The following is a 15945-nucleotide window of genomic DNA, read 5'->3' as shown; positions in this document are numbered from 1 at the left end:
GAGGGAGGCATTGGTCAGGGAGTCGCCATTCTGGCATCCCTGTGGCAGGGATGATGACGATCCTGTCCCGTGACTTTGGGTCGTGTCATCAAAGATGGCCACCAGTCCGAAAGTGCATACCAAAGTCCACCAGAAGTACGCCACTTCGCGAGTCAAACCAGACCGTGCAAACAAAAGTGCCCATCAGGCCAAGAATGTGTACCAAAATGCACACCAAACACATCGTAGATCGAGCCCTGAGGGCCCACCCAACCACAGGCAGACCACAAGCCATCCACTACAGGAGGCGGCACCAAGAGGGCCCACAGCCCCAACACCAACAATACACTCAACCGAACCATCAACGCACACCAAGGCAAAAAACTAAAAGAAAAGCTCCATGCCCAGGAAATTACCAAAAGTCACCCACAGGTCCCAAACTCTACTCTGTATAAATCTTCCTCAGAGATGTATAGTAACTAAGTAGAACTACTTCACTACTGTACTTAAGTACGGAAAGGCGGTATCTGTACTTTCCTAGAGTAGAATTTTTTTCTCCTACTTCCACTTTTACTTCACTACATTTTTTCGATGATTTCAATCCTTCTACGCCGATATTTTTTTTTTGTGCTGCATAGTTACTCGTTACGATTATAAAAATTACCACTGCCAGAACAGTAGATGGGAGGTTTCATGAAGCTCAAAACATGTGTATTATCAGCGCATACGAAAATAAATGCTACTGTATGTATAAATAAAAGCTGCATTTGAAATAATAAAAGACAATATGATGTTCAAACTTTTGACTTCTTTCTTTAATAACTACATAACACTGTACTTTTACTTTTACTTTCAGTACTTGAGTAGCAAAATTTAAAAAAAAACTACTTGCAATACTTAAGTACAAAAAATGTTCAATACTTTAGTACTTCTACTCAAGTCACTTTTTGATCGAGCACTTCCACTTCTACTCAAGTCACTTTTTGATTGAGCACTTCCACTTCTACTCAAGTCACTTTTTGATTGAGCACTTGTACTTTTACTCAAGTATGGGTTTCGAGTACTTTATACAACTCTGATCTTCCTTGCACATATTCATAGATGTACAAATAAAGCATAAAAATCTATTTTAAACAATAAAGAAAAAACAAGCGAAAGCAAAAATTCACCCTTGGCCCGAATATAAGTAATAATAGCCAAAAAAAAAACCTAGCAAAAGCACACTCGAAAAAAAAAATGTAAATGAAACCCCCCATATCACATGGCGTACAGTCTATGTACATGTCATCATATGTTATGATATCCTAAACAAGTCATACAAACAGCACCGGTAACCGTTAATGTAACGTCAGGTCTCTAAAAAGGGGGCATAGCTAACAAACCCATTCAGGGTATCTATATTACAGGTATGGCAATCCCCGACATTCCTAGCAATTTTTTGAAAATTAGTGTTTGTTGTATCAGTTGTAAAGAGGTACCGTCATCCCAATTAAATCTATTATAAAAGAAAAATAGTCCACGCACGTCCTGGGTGTAGGGACCCGACACTGGGACTATGTTTCATCAAAAGGGAAGGAGAAAAGAAGTTAGAAAGAAAAGAAAAAAAGAGGGGGAGGAAAAAAAGGGGATGACAAAGAAGAAGGAAAGGAGAGAAAAAAGGGAAGGAAGGGAAAGAAACAAATGAGAGGGGGAGGGGGGGGAAAGGGGGGAGGGGGAAGAAGAAAATAGGGGGGAGGGGGGAAAGAAGAGGAGGGGGGAGGGGGGGGAGGTAAAGGGGGAGAGGGAAGGGGGAAGAGAAAAAGGAGAACAAAAGGGATAGGATAAAAAGTAAGGGAAGGGTAAGGGAAGAGAAATGGAGAGGGCTGGTGGGATTTTAAGGGTACTGTAACTAGTTAATTGTACACCACATAAATGTAGATAAAATAAATGTCTTGTGGCGAGTGTGTCGGCATCTGTGTGTTCACAGATGCCGACACACTCGCCACAAGACACAACATATGACGCTCCAGTGTCGCTGATTACAGGGGAGGGCCCTCCCCGCAGTAGACAATTTTACTTTGTTTCAATCTTTGAGCCCCCAACCGAAGGTCCTGGAATCCCTTAGGGACATTGGTTCGTGTGTTCCCTTTATCTCTGGGTTATGATAGAATGTCCTCTGTTGGATGATAGAGACACATAAGTGTCACAGTGGCCGGTCATCATGGTATAGGCATCTTGTGTAGAAAGTAACCCTCCCCCATTTTGTACATGCAGGACTACCAAGGCAAATCAACCTTATATATATATAACATACCCCTGAAGAAGCGGATCATTTAGACCGCGAAACATGTTGGGTTGATACCCGGTGCTTCTTGTTCACCGGTTATTTGTATATGCACAACATGTTTGCCTATATGATATGTCTGTATGTATTGATGTATTCGTCCTTTCTCTACTAATGTGTTTTTATACAAACAAATTCCTTTGATTTTAAAAGTATCAATAAAGTTTTGATTATTTTACCTACATTTATGTGGTGTACGATTAACTAGTTACAGTACCCTTAAAATCCCACCAGCCCTCTCCATTTCTCTTCCCTTACCCTTCCCTTCCTTTTATCCTATCCCTTTTGTTCTCCTTTTTCTCTTCCCCCTTCCCTCCCCCCCTTTCCCCCCCTCCTCTTCTTTCCCCCTCCCCCCCTTTTCTTCTTCCCCTTCCCCCTTTTCCTTTCCCCCCCCCTCCCCCTCTCATTTGTTTCTTTCCCTTCCTTCCCTTTTTTCCTCTCCTTTCTTTTCTTCTTTGTTCTCCCCTTTTTTTCCTCCCCCTCTTTTTTTCTTTTCTTTCTAACTTCTTTTCTCCTCTTCCCTTTTGATGAAACATAGTCCCAGTGTCGGGTCCCTACACCCAGGATGTGCGTGGACTATTTTTCTTTTATAATAGATTCCTAGCAATTTCCTAGTGGGCTTTCAAGAATGCCTTCCCGAATATTGTCAACATGTTCCTTGAATTGTTGCCAAAACATATGTTTGGTTTTACCAACATAAAAGGCATCACAGCCACCTGTCAGTAGGTATACAACGCCTTTTGTTTCACAGCTAACAAAATATCTGGGTCTGATGGTAACTGATCCTACTACCGGAGAGTCCCTTGAGGTAAAAACAAAGCGACAATAGTCACAATGGCCACATCGGATATATATATACATATATATATATATATATATATATATATATATATATATATATATATATAAATATATTTCCGTGTGGCGGAGGTATAGCGACGACATCCTGATCTTCTGGAAAATAAATAATGCAAATAAATAAATATTTCAGATGAATAATCTCATAAACAAAATGAATCAATAATTCAAATGACGTAAGGCCAAAATATATAGATCCAAAATATAAAGCCCATATAAAGTGCAAGTGCAAATGATGCAAAAAACTGTGAGACAATAGATGTGTAAAGTTCATCAAAAGTCCATGTGCAAGTGCAGGAAATTGTCAAACAATGGTGATACGGCAATGTGATAAAAAAAAAACTTTCAATCCAAATGTATCACCGATGTGAACATTCCCAAACCAAGGTATCCAACAATGAGTGCAATGGCTGCTCACCTCAGGAATGAATAAATCAAACATTGCTCATAAATCACAAGCCTCTCCACATAACTATAGTGATAGCACTATAGCAGCTAGTCAGAGGTAATGGATTACCTCTGTCACCTGGCTCCTCCCGACACATTGCATCACTAAAACACGTGACTTTTTTTATACCCTTGAGAAAGTCACGTGTTTTAGTGATGCAACGCGTCGGGAGGAACCGGGTGACGTCACTTCAGGTCTACGGCCGTGACCGGAAGTTCGGATTCCACTACACCGCTATTGCGGGAACTGAAGATTTTTGCTGCCACACTGTACTACTGCAACTTTATTGTAATTTCACTTGACATACTGCACCATGAAGCCTTTCTCCTATTTTATCCATATATGAGGAAACACTAAGGAAGATTTCCTTCATCCACATCTTTGGGCTAGCAATCCATTACCTCTGACTAGCTGCTATAGTGGTATAGCATTTGTGATTTATGAGCAATGTTTAATTTATTCATTCCTGAGGTGAGCAGCCATTGCACTTATTGTTGGATACCTAGGTTTGGGAATGTTCACATCGGTGACACATTTGGATTTAAAGTTTTTTTCTATCACATTGCTGGATCACCATTGTTTGATAATTTCCTGCACTTGCACATGGACTTTTGATGAACTTTACACATCTATTGTCTCACAGTTGTTTTTTTTTTTGTATCATTTGCACTTGTACTTTATATGGACTTTATATTTTGGATTTATATATTTTTGCCTTTTTGGCCTTACATCATTTGAACATCACATTAGTTATATATTTATTATATTATTGATTCATTTTATTTATGAAATTATTCATCTGAAATTAGCGCCGATTTATTTGCATTATTTATTTTCTGGTATGTGGTGACACTACAAATTGGCTGATTTTTTTCTTGTATTTTATTTTGATTTTTCGTTACTATCACTTTCATTTACTTCACTAGTAGCACATAGGCTCTTCATTTCTAGTTTGTTACATCCTGGCTTGCGCTTGATTACAGTGACACCTCACATAATCTATTCTAAGTCTTGGATGCTCGTAGTGATACAACGAATGATGTTAATAAAGTTTGGAAAGTCACTAGCATTTGAAAGGATTATTTTTACCATTTATTGTGAGAGTAATGTTATATTATTCCAGTCAATATATTATTGCTGGTTTGCACACATCTAGTGCCAAATGGCTAGAAGAAAAAAATAAAATACTGGCCTCCAACCTTCCCTTATAGCCAGTCCAACACACGCCTAAAAAAAGTACCATCCTCCAACCTTCCCCTGTAGCTGAGCCATAACATGCCTGTTAAAAAAATGACCAGCCTCCAACCCACCCTTTTAGTTGAAACATCACGTCTCTGAAAAAAAAAAAACCTGGCCTCCAGCCTCCCCTATAGCCAGTCCAACACACGCCTGAAAAAAATACCAGCCTCAAAACTTCCCCTATAGCTGGCCCAAAAAATGCTGGAAAAAAAAGTACCAGCCTCCAACCTCCCCATTTAGCTGATTCAACTAACATCTGAGAAAACACTAGCCTCCGACCTCCCCTTATAGCCAGTCCAACACACTCTTAAAAAAGTACCAACCTTTGACTTCCACTTTTAACTGGTCCAACACACACCTGAAAAGAATACTGGCCTCCGACCTCCCCTTATAGCCAGTCCAACACATACCTAAAAAAAAAAAAAAAAGTACCAGCTTCCAATCTCCCCCTATAGCTGATGGTGTAGGGTTGTTTTTCAGCGGTTGGGCTTGGTCCCTGAGTTCCAGTGAAGGGGAAACTTAAGGCGTCAGCATATCAAAATATTTTGGACAATTTAATGCTCCCAACTTTGTGGGAACAGTTTGGGGATGGCCCCTTCCTGTTCCAACATGACTGTGCACCAGTGCAAAAAGCAAGGTCCATAAAGACATTAGTGAGTGAATTTGGGGTGGAGGAACTTGACTAAACCTCGTGGACAGCCTTCCCAGAAGAGTTGAATCTGTCATAGCTGCAAAGGGTGGGCTAACTCAATATTGAACCCTACTGACTAAGACTGGGATGCCATTAAAGTTCATGTGCGTGTAAAGGCAGGCATTCCAATACTTTTGGTAGTATAGTGTATCTTGAAATGTGATTGATAAAGGTAAAGAATGCTGCAATAAAGGCCATTGGACTTGATTAAATGCTGTCCCCTTACATCAGAAGCATTGAGCTAGTGAAAGTAACACAACTGACAACTGTAGCCCTGACCTTACTGGATTAGGTGCTACATAGCCAATCCCGAGCCATGGCTTTTTACATAAGTAGATCTAACCCAATTCACTAAAATCTTACATAATCTTTAAAATGTTTATGTCATTTCAAAAGTCGTTTTCAATCTTTTAAACACAGCTTTCATTTTAAAGAATACTGAGGCTTTTCTCATAGCCTTAAAGTAGACCCAAACCAAATGACTAAAATCTCATACAACCCTTACCTCTTTATGTCATTTCAAAAGTCATTTTCAATCTATTTAAATATCTAGCATTTATTTAAAAGATTACCTGTTAATCCTTTCATTAGGGTCCTTGTTCAAGCTCTTTCCATCAAAGGATAATGACACTCTGCCTGTCTCCTAATTGTTCTATGCCATTGCCACAGTGTTACTTGCACTCCTAGATTAAACTGTAAGTGACCGTGACATACAACATACTAAATTTAGAATTACAATACTTACATAGGTGTGTGCAGCCTATTGCATTAGACTCAAACTCAATGCTCAAACACACATGCGTGTGTGTTAATATATATAAATATATTTTTCAATCTGGCTTCAACAGTCAAAATGTTACTGAAACCCATAAGTTTTGGGGTTTCCCATACAACACATACCCAGAGCAAGGACAAGCAGACCACTAAACACCCAGCTGAAAACCTGACGAATGACCACACCTCAGATGGACAACTAACCTGTGACACCCAACCACAATTCGACAAGCCTGTCAAGCCTGTGACAAGCAAGTTCCTTACACCATCAAGTTCTCCAAATAGATCCGATTTTTCTTTTCCACTGTCAAACTCTAGATTTAATTGGCTTATAAAGTCTGCCAGCAAGATACAGTGCATGAGAAGTCTTCACTACAGGGAATGCTTTCAGTTATCAAACTTCAAAAAAAAGGGAAGAAATTGTTCTGGGATGATGACAATACAAATCGGATTGGCTTCATTCAATTACCAAGAAAGGGTAAGACGCGGATCACCAGTCCCCTTTCTGGCATTACACACAATGTATCTTCTCAAAGAGAGGTTTCACAGAGGGCATCAATCAAAGGATGAGCTCCATGATTTAGCACAAGGCAATGTATCATCATTTTTCAGAAAGCCTAGTGACATTTTCAGAGTTAGACCAAACCACAGAGCCATCACAGTGACAAAGGAGCCTCTTAACAAAATGGAGAAAAATGATCAATTCCTTGCTGTTTGCCATGGAAATAACAGCTACTGTATCCCTGGTCTCATCATAAAGTGCAAAGCATTTGCCAATTTGAGTGGAAAACTAGAAAAAAAAACAGAAAAAAGATTTAAGCCCGGAGGTGGGGCTGGCAAGATTCGTGGGTACTTCATTTCTCAAATTTTTATTAATTGGTAAACACAATAATATATTTTACCATTTCTAAGGCTATAAATTAGTGGTATGTTTGTGAAAGATGTAGTCCTGAATGAGAAAAATTTAACTGAAATTTGCTGGGGGCCACTGGAGGTATGGTCCCTCCCTTCCAGTAGAAAGTTCATTAAGAATATTAAGGACTTGTTTTCACCAGTGTGTGGGGTAAAAACATAAAGCAATAGGTTGCTGTGTCGTTCATTTTACACGTCGTACTGTACTATAGTGCACCACAATACACAGATGTGAACCACCTACACATTGTGGTTTGCAGTGTTTAAAAAAAGGCTGCAGGTCTGGTTTTAATGAAGCCTGGGTAGCCAGTTCAAAAATGAATGGGCTGCTTCAGTGTCATAGCATGGACAGGGCCACAAGACCACTTGCTCTTGGTGCAAAATGAGTAAGGATTTGGGGTAAGTAGAGGCAAGAGAGCAGCCTGTGCACATTTCTTTTCTGGTCCTGTCACACTCCTGGTCCTGTCACATCTCATTCCCTCTTGGGCTGTGTGGGTGGGTCTGGCTGGGCAGTTATAGGTCACAATGGGCAAAGTTGAGGAGGGCGAGTGGCCTGCTCCAGCTGAGTGTGTTGCAATACAGCTTTAATTTCTCTTCTGATTCCTCTCCTCCCTCTTCCCCAGGACCACCTCCAACCAGTATGCTGTGCACTGGAACTCCTCTAACTACCAGTGAGCCCAGGGAAGAAAGGGGGAGGGGGGTCATATGGAGTTGGTGTACACAATAAAGGGGTGGAGGGGCTTGGAGTGCACAATGGGGTATGTATGGATTTGGGAGGCACAATGTGGGGATAAAATAGAGTATGAAGAGGGGTATAGAGTTTTAGGAGGGTGCATGGAGCCAGGCACTCAGGAAAATTCAGGTAGGATGCAGATTTTCCTACTATGTATCACTATATTACCAAAAGTATTGGAACACCTGCCTTTACAGGCACATGAACTTTAAGGCATCCCAGTCTTAGTCCGTAGGTTTCAGTATTGAGTTGGCCCATCCTTTGCAGCTATAACAGCTTCAACTCTTCTGGGAAGGCTGTTCACAAGGTTTAGGAGTGTGTCTAGAAGCTCATTTGTGAGGTCAGGCACTGACGTTGGATGAGAAGACCTGGCTCGCAGTCTGCACTCTAATTCATCTTAAAGGTGCTCTATCGGGTTAAGGTTAGGGCTATGAGTAGGTGCCTGACTCTGGTCAGGCACTGATGTGCATGAGAAGGCCTGACTCGCAGTCTGAGGTCTAATTCATACCAAAGGTGTTCTATCGAGGTTGAGGTCAGGACTCGGGACTTATAAAAACAGGTTGTTTTTCAGGGTTGGGTTTGGCCCTTTAGTTCCAGTGAAGGGAACTCCTAAAACGTCTGCATACCAAGACATTTTGGACAATTTCATGCTCACTACTTTGTGGGAACAGTTTGGGGATGGCCCCTTCCTGTTCTAACATTAACAAGCACCAATGCACAAAGCAAGGTCCATAAAAACATGGATGAGTGAGTTTGGGGTGGAGGAACTTGACTGGCCTGCACAGAGTCCTGACCTCATTCTAACAGAACACCTTTGGGATGAATTGGAGCGCAGAGTGCGAGCCAGGCTGTATCTTGGAGGTTAGTTTTATTACTCTGCCCATTGCCCAGCCCTGTTGTTCCCTGTATCCAGTGTCGGGACAAGGTCATCCAGCGCCCAGGGCAAAGATGCCAAACTGCGCCCCCCCCCTTCCCTTAGGGATAGGGTCAAGGCACCCCCCCTTTATCCCTGCAATAAACCATTGCGCCCAGGGCAACCGTCCCTCCTGCCCACCCCTTGTCCCAGCCCTGCCTGTATCTGCATACTGTAATGTGTATATCTATCAGCCTGCCTGTCCACCCCCCTCCCAGCCCACTTCTCCCCATAAAATCAGGCTTGGCCCCACACAGCTGTAGGCAGGAAGTATTATTCCAATCATCCATTTATGCCTTTCTATGGCCTCAGGATTGTCTCCATGGAGCTAAAAAGCTCCTGAGACATGTGACATTGGCACAAGCTGATGCCTCACATGACTGCTAAGAAAATGAAAGAAAAAAAGTAGATATTTGTTTAATATTTGTAGATTAACCACTTCTGGACCGGAAGATCCCCCATCCCCCCCCCCCCCCCCAATGACCAGGCTATTTTTTGCGATTCGGCACTGTGTTATTTTATCTGACAATTGAGCTGTACCCAAATAAAATCGATGACCTTTTTTGTGTGCAGAGACAGAGGTGTCAGAGCCCCGCTGCTCTCTATGGGGAATCGGATGAGAGCGGACCGCTTGTCCGTTGTCATCCGATCCCATCCGATCCGATCCCCTGGATGGATGGAAAATAGGGTTTCCATCTGTCCGGATTTGATGGACAGGATTGGATGCAGATGGCAGCGGGTCTCAGCGGAGATGTCTCCACTGACATCCACTGCCCCATAGGGATGCATGGAGGATCCGATCAGATCCACCTAAAAAAACTGACAGGCGAATCTGATCGGATCGTTCGTGTGAAAGGAGCCTAAAGCCCCGTACACACGATCAGATTATCGAACGATCTGTCGTCCGTTTTTTGTGGCATGCTAGTCTGATGTGGAAAGTGAAGAGGTTTTTTTCATACAAATTTTCCTGTATGACAGAATTCTACTTCAGAAGTGATGTCATGTGTTGAATTGTTTTGTATGTATTCTTTCTCTCTGAGCATGCCTAGTCTTGCTCTTAAGATTTTTTCCGTCGAAAACTGTACTAATGAGACGAAAATCGGACGTGTTTTGACGGACAACCAAAATTTTATAGCCTGCACATCAGGATTTTGTCGGCCGAAAAGTCGGAGTCGGCTGTCGAAAGCACCATACTAACAATCCGAAAATCGGCAGATCGGTCGTCGGATGAATTTTCCCTACAGATTTTCTTATCGTGTGTACGGGCCTTTAAGGAAATCTACCAACAAAAGTTGTATAGTGTGTATCCAGCTTAAAGCCTAGTACACACGCAACGAATTTCCGCCGACTGGTCGTTCCTCTTTTGTCCAGAGTGGTGTCTGTTGGTTGGAATGTGCTCTAGACTGCACACAAATTTTGTCGTCCGACAGAATTTTACTTCAGAAGTGATATCATGTGTTGGTTTGCTTTCTTTGTGTTCTTTCTTCTCTGATCATGCCCAGTCTTGCTCATAAGATTTTCCCCTGTCGAAATCTGTACTGACTGCACGAAAAGCGGACGTGTTTTGACGGTGGACAAAAATTTTATAGCCTGCACACGAGAATTTTTTTGGTCGAAAAGTCGGAGTCGGTTGTCGAGAGCACCATACTAACAAGCCGAAAATCTGCAGATCGGTCGTCGGACGAAAATTCCCGGCCGAATTTCGACTCGTGTGTACGGGCCTTTAGTCCCTTTTTTTTCAGCATTCTGATACTCGGTTTGAACTTCAGCAAGTCGTCTTCACCATGTCTAGATGCCTAAATATACTGAGATGCTGCCATGTGATTGGCTGATTAGTAATTTGTGTTACCAAGCAATTGAACAGGTGTACCTAATAAAGTGGCCGGTGAGTGTATATTCCAACATAAATCATTTGCAGTCTTAACAGGCTGTGAAAACTGTTTAAAAAAATCCTATGAAATCAAATTAGAGTTTTACCTTAGATCAGGGTTGTCAGAATAATTTTGCCATTTAAATGTTCTCCGTATTCCAAGCACAGCAGAGAGAATTTATCAGTCAAAAGGAAAGCACAGAGCAGACATCCTTCCAGCTGACGTTCGGCAAAAAGCATGGAAGCTGACAGCACATTAAGATCTGATCTGTTACAACCAGCCTCTGTATGGAGGACACACACATGTTATGGGTCATCTAGAAAAAGGAAAGGGAATTTATTTGAACAAAGCAGTGTTACGACTTTAAAGTGGAACTAAAAATAAACACTATTTAACTACTTAAGCCCCAGCCCTATTTCGGACACTTTTTGTTTACAAGTTAAAATCAGTATTTTTTCCTAGAAAACTACTTAGAAACCCCCAAACATTATATATATTATTTTTTAGCAAAGACTCTGGAGAATAAAATGTTGGTCATTGCAATTTTTTTGTCACAGCGCTCTTTATAGTGCATTTTTTTTGGAAAATTTTAGAAAAATCACATTTCACTGCATTTAAAAAATACTAAACAGTAAAGTTATTGTGAAAGATGATGTTGCGCCGAGTAAATAGATACCCAACATGTTACGGTTTAAAATTGCGCACACCTGTGGGATGGCAACAAACTACGGTCAATAGAGATCTCAATAGGCGACACTTTAAATTTTTTTAACGGTTACCAATTTAGAGTTAGAGTGTAGCTCTTTTTTTTTAAACTATTGCTCACGCTCTGGCGATCGCGGCGATACCTCACATGTGTGGTTTGAACATTGATTTAATTTGCGGCTCGACTTCCATATACGTTTTTCTTTCGTGCGCGAACTAACGGTGACGGGGGCAGCTAAAATTTTTTTTTTTTTTCCTATTTATTTTATTTTTTTTCCTAACTTTATTACAGGTTTTTTAAAAAAAAAATCTGATCACTTTTATTGCTGTCACAAGCAATGTAAACATCCCTTGTGACACCAATATGCAGTGACAGGTACTCTTTATGGAGGGATCGAGGGTCTAAAAGACCCTAGACCCCCTCCACTACACTTCCATGTATGCAAAACGCCGAATACGGCGTTTTTGCATACAGCCGTTTTTTACATTTTCCGCCTTTTGCAGCACAGTAACCTGGAAGTGATGTCATGGATGCCGCCTCCGGGTTACGTCATCAGAGACCTGATCGAAGCCGTTTCCGGCTTAGATCGAGACTCCATTCAGCCGGCGGACGCGCCGGCTGGGTGCTCGGGGCTCCCGGTGGGACGGGAGCCCCGAGCAAAGTAGCGGAAGGCGGCGGGAGGGGGGACGTCCCCTCCCGCTCACCTGGGTAACGATCGAGCAGTTCCCGAGCCGCATCGGTCGTTACCGACGGAAAGCCGACGGTCGGCTGTTAACCACAGTACCGGGATGGTGCCTCTAGCTAGAGGCATCATCCCGGTATACCCCCGCAAAGTCTGCCGATGTAGATCTACGTCACTTTGCGGTAAGTGGTTAACCACTTTTGGACCGGAAGATTTTCCCCCTTAATGACCAGGCCATATTTTGCAATTCGGCACTGCGTTATTTTACTGGACAATTGCGCAATCGTGCGACGCTGTACCCAAATAAAGTTGATGTCCTTTTTTTCCCCACAAATAGAGCTTTCTTTTGGTGGTATTTTTGCGCTACAAACAAAAAAAGAGCGACAATTCTGAAAAAAAAAAATATATATATTTTTCACTTTCTGCTATATAACATTCCCAAAACAAATTTAAAAATCTAAATTTTTTAACATTTTAGGCCAATTTGTTTTCTGCTACATATTATTGGTAAAAAAAATCTCAATAAGCGAATATTGATTGGTTTGCGCAGTCACGTCTACTAACTACGGGAAAGATGTATGATATTGTTTTTTTTTTTTACTAGTAATGGCGGCGATCTGCGATTTTTTGCGGGACTGCGAACAATTCGGACCCCTGACTGACATTTTTGACACTTTTGGGGGGACCAGTGACATTACTACAGTAATCAGTGCTAAAAATATGCGCTGTTATTGTAATAATGACACTGGCAGGGAAGGGGTTAACATTGTGGGTGATCAAGGAGTTAAATGTGAGCCTAGGGGAGTGATTCTAACTGTATGGGGGCATGGCTTGTGAAATGATCATAGAGACCTGTGATCCTATATAGAGGGATCACAGGGGCTCTGTGGTAATTTCAGAGAGAAGAACGGTCGGCTGTGTTTACAACAGCCGACCGTTCTTCTCTCTCAGCGGGGAGCGATCGTGAGTGTCAGGCGGCAATTGGAGCCGCCTGCCCCGTGCATCAGCTTTCCCGCTGCTGAGTGGGGGCGGGAGCCCGCTGCCGGTGGCAAGCGCTCACCCCCTAGCTGCCCACATGCGACCGACGTAGGTCTACGTCGGTTCGCGCAGGAGGGCCGCACTGCCGCAGTAATAAGGCGGCGGCTGGTCCGGAAGCGGTTAATGACCAGGCCATTTTTTGCGATTCAGCACTGCAATACTTTAACTGACAATTGCACGGTTGTGAGGCGCTGTACCCAAATATAATCGATGACCTTTTTTTCCCACAAATACAGCTTTCTTTTGGTGGTATTTGATCACCTTTGCAACTTTTATTTTTTGCGCTATAAACAAAAACAGAGCATAAAAATTTTATGATACAAAAAGAAAACAAAAAGGGGACAATTCTGAAAAAAAAAAGCAATATTTTTCACTTTCTGCTATATAACATTTCCAAAAAAAAAAGGTTTAACCACTTTACCACCGGAGGATTTTGCTGTCTTACGTCCAGGTCACTTTTTGCGATTCGGCGCTGTGCGGCTTTAACTGACAATTGCGCGGTCGTGCGATGCCGTACCCAAACGAAATTTACGTTCTTTTTTTCCCCACAAACAGAGCTTTCTTTTGGTGGTATTTGATCACCTGTGCGATTTTTACTTTTTGCGCTATAAACAAAAAAATAGCGTTTATTTTGAAAAAATAACAATATTTTTAACATTTTTTTATATGAAATCCCCCCCCCCCCCCCAAAAAAATGTAAAAATCAAAATTTTTTTAAATTTTTGGCCAATTTGTTTTCTGCTACCCATGTTTGGTAAACAAAATCACAATAAGCGTATTTTGATTGGTTTGCGCAAAAGTTATTGCGTTTATTAACTAAGGGAAAGATTTCTGTCATTTTTGGTGTTTTTCTTTTTTAACGAGTAATGGCGGCGATCTGCGATTTTTTTTGCGGTACTGCGACATTGCGGCGGACAGATCGGACCCTTCACTGACATTTTTGACACTTTTGGGGGGACCAGTGACATTACTGCAGTAATCAGTGCTATATATAATACAAATGCACAAAGTGTAAGCATGTTGTTTCCCTGGAAGCTCAGGTCCTGAATCTAGGGAAGCAGCTGGCAACACTGAGACGAATGTCCATACTGAAGGAGAGCTGGGATCGTACCCGCCAGGTGCAGGCTGGGGCCTGCACAGAGGTGGGCGGATTGACGGAGGTGCAGGCATCAGAGCAGAGTAGATGGGTGACAGTTAGGAAGGGTAGAGGGGAAAAAGGCAAGGAGGCTGATCCTGGGCTGGAGCACCCCAATAAATTCGCCCCGTTGCGTGATGTTGGGGAAACCAGTCAGGGACCAGCATTGCTGGAGCAGAGCGACGCCCCTAGCTGCCAGGGGAAGAACTCCTCCAGTGAGGCCGGGAGAAAGGGAAAGGAAAGACAGGTGCTGGTGGTAGGGGACTCAATTATTAGAAGGACAGATAGTGTAATCTGTGACAAAGACCGTGTGCGCCGAACAGTCTGTTGTTTGCCGGGCGCTCGGGTTCGGCACATTGCGGATCGGATGGACAAATTACTGGGTGGGGCTGGGGAAGACCCAGCTGTCATGGTACACATGGGTACCAATGACATAGGCAGAGGAAGATGGAGAGTCCTAAACGATTTCAGGGACTTAGGCGCTAAGTTGAGGAGTTGAGGACCTCCAAGGTAGTATTTTCAGAAATACTACCTGTACCTCGAGCCACACCAGAGAGGCAGCGGGAGATTAGGGAAGTTAACGAGTGGCTGATGAGCTGGTGTAGTAAGGAGGGTTTCGAGTTCCTGGAGAACTGGGCTGACTTCTCAGTCGGCCACCGGCTCTTTGGTAGGGACGGATTGCACCTAAATGGGGAGGGTGCAGCCGTACTGGGTGAGAGGATGGCCACAAAGTTAGAGGGGCTTTTAAACTAGGGAATGGGGGGGAGGGTACAGATGTAGAATTAGCCAGTGGAAAGCAAGTTTCAGAGGGCAGAAATGGGGGCATTAGCGGTAGGGTGTTCGGAGCTCCTATACCCAGGGTGGGTATGGGGAAAAATCAAGTGAGCAGCCTAAAAACATCAAAAGAGGATATATGTAACCGGTCAAAATTAAGAGGTTTGTATACCAATGCCAGAAGCCTGGCCAACAAGATGGGAGAGCTGGAGCTGCTGATGTTTGAGGAGGACTTAGATTTTGTGGGGATAACAGAGACTTGGTTTGACAGCTCTCATGACTGGATGGCGACCATTCAGGGGTATTCCCTTTATCGCAGAGATAGAGAAGGTAAAAAAGGGGGAGGGGTATGTCTGTATATTAAGAACAGTATACAGCTAAATATGAGGGATGATATTAATAATGGAGCTAAGGACGAGGCAGAATCCCTATGGGTAGAGCTTCAAAGGGAAGGCACGATGGGGAAGGTAATATTGGGCGTATGCTATAGGCCCCCCAACCAGAGGGAGGAGGGGGAGGCGGACCTCATTTTACAGATAGGATTGGCAGCAAGGATGGGAAATGTCATTATAATGGGGGACTTTATTTATCCAGATATAGACTGGGCAGAAGGAACCGCGCATTCAGCCAAGGCTCGGCAGTTCCTAAATGTTTTGCAGGACAATTTCATGGGTCAGATGGTGAATGCACCAACAAGAAACAATGCGGTACTTGACCTACTGATTACCAACAATACAGACCTGCTCACGGATATAGAAATACGGGACAACTTAGGGAATAGTGACCATAGGTCAATAAGTTTCAGTATTAATTACAGTAATAGGAAGCAGAGGGGTAATATAAGGACACTGAATTTCAAAAGAGCCAAT

The sequence above is a fragment of the Pelophylax lessonae genome (genome assembly GCF_965119305.1).
Source record: "Pelophylax lessonae genome assembly, chromosome: 5".
In the NCBI taxonomy this organism is placed as follows: Eukaryota; Metazoa; Chordata; class Amphibia; order Anura; family Ranidae; genus Pelophylax; species Pelophylax lessonae.
Note: the sequence above shows the minus strand (reverse complement) of the source record.